This window comes from Haliotis asinina, chromosome 11, assembly GCF_037392515.1.
Source record: "Haliotis asinina isolate JCU_RB_2024 chromosome 11, JCU_Hal_asi_v2, whole genome shotgun sequence".
NCBI classification, from domain to species: domain Eukaryota; kingdom Metazoa; phylum Mollusca; class Gastropoda; order Lepetellida; family Haliotidae; genus Haliotis; species Haliotis asinina.
The window spans coordinates 58,290,213-58,295,204 of record NC_090290.1 but is presented as its reverse complement, the minus strand read 5'-3'; positions in this window follow the sequence as shown (position 1 = coordinate 58,295,204).

Below are 4,992 nucleotides of genomic sequence, written 5' to 3'. Positions count from 1 at the left end.
TCTAAGAACTTTCGTTCCAAGATTACTGCTGTTTTATGTTTCTGCGTGTTTGCTTGTACCATTAGGAGGACCACATTTAGAATGCCTCATGATTTGTAAGGAAATAACTTACAACCGGAATTGACGTCGCATGTCACGTGACAATCACAATCTGCATCACATCCTTCTCTGCTGATACATAAGGCTCGATAAGAAAGGGTTGCAAATTTAGAGTATAGGGCTGTCTGCTATTCTCGTGGGTTTCCTATTCTCACATTTTCTACCGAGATTGCCGATGGGTGATACTTAGCGATTGTTTACATCATTGACCGGTAACTAGGAAGTGGACCACGTCTGTGAATTATCAAAGTTTTGCAATGTAACGAATACTCGTGAGTTCTAACCAACTTGGAAAAATCCTAATTATCCCCGCCCTTTCCGATAAGATTCCCCTTCCTTACACCAAACAGCGTTACTTTCTCGTTATGCCGCGAGAATAGGAGAAGCCTCGAAAAGTCAGCGGCGGACAACCATATTTTTCATCGAGCTCAAGTGCGATGATACACCTGATGGATCAAGCAGTTGATAGATGCAGATGTTAGAGAAGGAATCTCTTCATTTAAAAACAAAAAGCATACATATGAAAAGAACTGTTTGTATTATTATCCGTAAGTAACGTGAGAATAGGAGACGCCAGTATAACACTTGTGAACTTGAAGTTGGTTTGATAATAGTAATATTAGCAGGATGGACTGCTTGAAATTGATTTCTCATGGTAGAGAGGTGTCACAGGTGTAGGGCCGAGGTGTCACAGGCATATTTCTCATTGTAGAGAGGTTTCACAGGTGTAGAGCCCCGTCCATGTTCAACCGGAAGTTAGTCAGTATCAGCTGCCATTTCCTCGAAAGACGGCCAATCTCGGTGGAGAGTGACTCCCAAACTTCATCAGATTTTGATATTCGCAAAAAGTAAATGTTTTTGGAATCGATTTGTCTTATAAGCTGAGTGGTCATGTATTATACCCTGTTTATCATTTGGTCATAACACATGATATTTTATTTACATTTGAGGCATTTCTTGACACAACATTTGGCATGAATCAGAAAGTTGAGAAATCGACCACTTTCAACGTCTTCACGACATAATCAATTGATTTGATTTCACATATTGTGCTTTTCAGACGAAGTGAGGTTGTGTAGCCGCTGTGTCAAGATTTTAGTTTCTGTCAATTTCATGCAAACTTAGATACTCATAAAGACAATAATGTATGTGCCGATGGTAGATGTTCATGTAAACATGTCAAAATGTACTATGTGTGTAGTTGGGGGTCCTGTTATTTAACAACTGAGGTAGGACGTTGATTTGAAACATGCACCTGTGTATTGAGTGACATATTTGGTCCGATGTTTCTCTTTTTCCATCAAACTTTCAAAGCAATGCCACATTTTGAAATGCTACGTGGCATTCTGTCTGTTTTCAACCTTATCCATGAAATGTCATGATGGCACAGCAAAGTTAACCATCGAATCGCCTGGTTTTAGATATCCTTTTTCTGATTCTTTCAAGTGACGTGTGTTTTTAATCCCATTAAACTCATTAAACAGGGCAGTTTTTGAAGAAATAACTTTTGATCGATTCTCAAACACGATTCTTTGTCTGTCATCGCCTGATACAGTATGACAGCTACAATATGCAAATGAGTTATACATAAACATGATGTTTATGTGTCGTGTATTCAATATAATGTGCTGTATTAAAGTTTTGAGACACACCTTCCGATGGTGATGGAAGTTCAAGCGAGATTGTTTCAAGTCATCTTGAGTTCAGCCATGATATAGCATTGTGATCAAAACATTGACATGTCTTTCTTGACTCTTTTATAACAATCCCACCAAACACATAAACATCTATTGTCAACCAACTAAATACAACTGACTATGCTTATATACGTACACATTGCCAGATTTAATTAAGCTATCTCCAAGTCAAATGTAATAGGGCGCCTAATGAAGGAAAGGTTACCCATGTATGCCAAAGTGATGCTGCCCTTCAGTGGCTATCAGTACACTACACACTCAAAAAAATATGTGGTAAATTCACAAGTTTCTGCTAATAGTGCTGTGACTATGTAGATAAATATTTGAACATCTACAAAAAAACAACTAAGCAAAAAAGAAAAAATCCCACAGACACACAATGTCAACACCTCAGCCAGCTTATATGTAAGGTATGTCCCGTCACAGGTACCCTATGGTTAGGGTGTTTCGTCACTTTTCTTGAAGTCTTAAAACTTACTGATTGACAGTTTAAAAATCTCTTTCAAATTCTTTAACTTAAAGGACCACTAAACTCAATTTTTTGGTACTCTTTTTATCACTGCATATGAAAGACTATTGTTTAGTCATAAACGAAACACCATTTTCTTTTAAAAAAAACCCTTGTGGTTAATTAATACCAAGCACTTAAAAGTTGCTAAAAAGCCGTCTGCTTCTCTCTCGCCCGCAAACGAAACTGCAGACAGGTTACGTAACTCTGTCGCCAGAGCCCTACAGTGACGTCATAGAAGGAACGGTTTCCAGTTAAGTGTATAGAAAATGTGTAGGAAGCTCGTCGTTTTGCTGATTTCTCGACGTCACCAAAGACATGCCGAATTGTTGTGTTGCTGTCAATTGTTCTTGGGGTCGGTTGATGGTGTCACTATGCACAGATTTCCACCAGACTCTGTAGTTTGTGCTTAGATTGGTTGTTAGTGTGTACGAAGTGAGCTTTGTAGAAGCCTGTGGTATATACTAAATTGGATGGTTCGCCCCTACCACGCTTCCAGGATAGAAAATGGAGTTCAAGTTTCATCGAGTTTATAAAATCAAGACTGCTTACTACACATTGCTGACCAAAAGGATTTTGCATGGATATAACGCTTTCTTCCTCGGAAACGAGGTTGTGTTCGAAGTGACAATATTATCGTTCGTAATATTATATTGACCCCTTATACTGACCTATTCCAAGAGTGAAATTGTTATGTTATAAGCAATGTCATGCAAAATCCTATTGTCCATCAATAAAGTACATATTTTACTACGAGTAGAAAGTAACTGTCCCTTTGTAAGTCGGTGAAAACAAACTTAAATAGCATTCATCCCATGACAGGGCGCCGCCATTTTTGAAAATTGTGAAGTCAAATCCATTTGAATTAATGAGATTATGTATGGTTTGTTCTGATCAAGTTGGAAAATCAAAACTACATAAATATGTATTTGAATCATTACCAAAAGGAGTTTGCATGACACAACCTGTCACATAACCTAAGTGAGGTCGGGGTCGAAGTGAAAATACTGGGCGATAAATTTCTTCACTTGCTAAATTTACTTTGTTTGTAACGTTCACTCACCAGTATGTAGACACTTGTCAATATGCGTCTTTATACTTGGACTCATAATCCAAATTACTTCATAATCATACTTGTATGCATTTTGAAACTTAATAAAAAGAAGCGATCTGCGAATGGATAACAGGAATGTAATATGTTGACATTTCATAGTTTTCCTGTATGAATCATAATTCGCATGCACGCCCTAGTGTATGTCGTCTGCATCATTACACTTAACAACGAAAACAATGACTGTTGAAAGCTACGACAACTTATTAAAAACAAAAATGCAAATATTAAGATTAAAGTTATAGGAGCAATGCCGGGCTATTACCTTGTTTGAGGAATGTATCCATCAATATCCACAAAAACGAGTGATATATAATTCATCTGCAGATTTCCCAAGTGATGTGTCTTTTAACAGTCTAATATACGAAAACGTGATGTATCGTTTCAGGTTTTTCACATTGCTGTATAGTTTCATTGGTTACCCAAGATAGCACACGTGGCAACTAATTGCATAATGTGTGTCATTCTTTTTAAAAAGTTATTTAGTTAGCCAATAATGAGCAATCAATGTATTGGCGGTTAATCCTTTGGAAGAAGGGTGTTGTTTTACATAGACACAGACATGACAGAGTATATTCAGTATAGATTAGTAAATGTACATACATAAACACTACCTTTTGACAAATCCCCCATTTAAATCCCCATAAAACTAATTAATCAATCAGCGTGTTATCGGTTAATCCTTTGATCGATCCAGACACAAGAAATGCCAAATGGTGGCCTTTGTCGGGTAATATAAGTGGCGTTACCACTAATTATACCTGTTAGAATTTCATTGACTGAGCATCAAGTGAGTGATAACAATAACATGTAGGTTTGTACCACCTAACACAGATTACAACCTAGTGACAGCAAGTGATTTTGACAGAATCGTCTATGAAAACATGGGTTGTAACTCGAAAATTAGGCAAAGCAGGAGACAAAACTAAATGATAGTAGATTGTGAGAACATATAGCTTTCATGTTTCTCAACAACTTTCGCAATTTCAGATTTGTACAAACCTGTAAACGAAATAGTTTAACCCCTGAAATGTAGATGAATACTGCACAGACCCTCATTTCCATACCCACTATTACGTCATGGAGACGCTCCGCTCTGATTGGTTGAAGTTTCGTTTGCTGCTGAGAATTGTGCATTGTTGACAAAAAGGTCGATTTTTGGTAATTAAAGATCGAAGTGAGCAGTTTTAATGACGGGGTTTCATTTATAACAATGCCATCAAGTGATTTTGCATTTGTACCCTATTAGAATATATGTGACCTTTAACTTTACTCCAAAGTAATTCATATGGTGCCTTTGAAGAAATCATTTTCATGAGATTTTCATGACCCCACTGACCTTGATCACCTTGACCAAGTACAACCTTTGTTGTACTGAAAATTTCATTCACTCTATCTCCCATTTCAGCGAAACTGAAACAGTGTGTCAAGGCGGACTGGCAGAATGCACCTCAAAGGTACTGCCACCTGCCCAGGAGAGCTTCATCCTGCCCCAAGCAACCCAGGAGACTGGTAGGAAATGAAATCTTGTTTTCACTCTTTTTTTGAAACAATTGTGCACTTCTATACATGCCCTT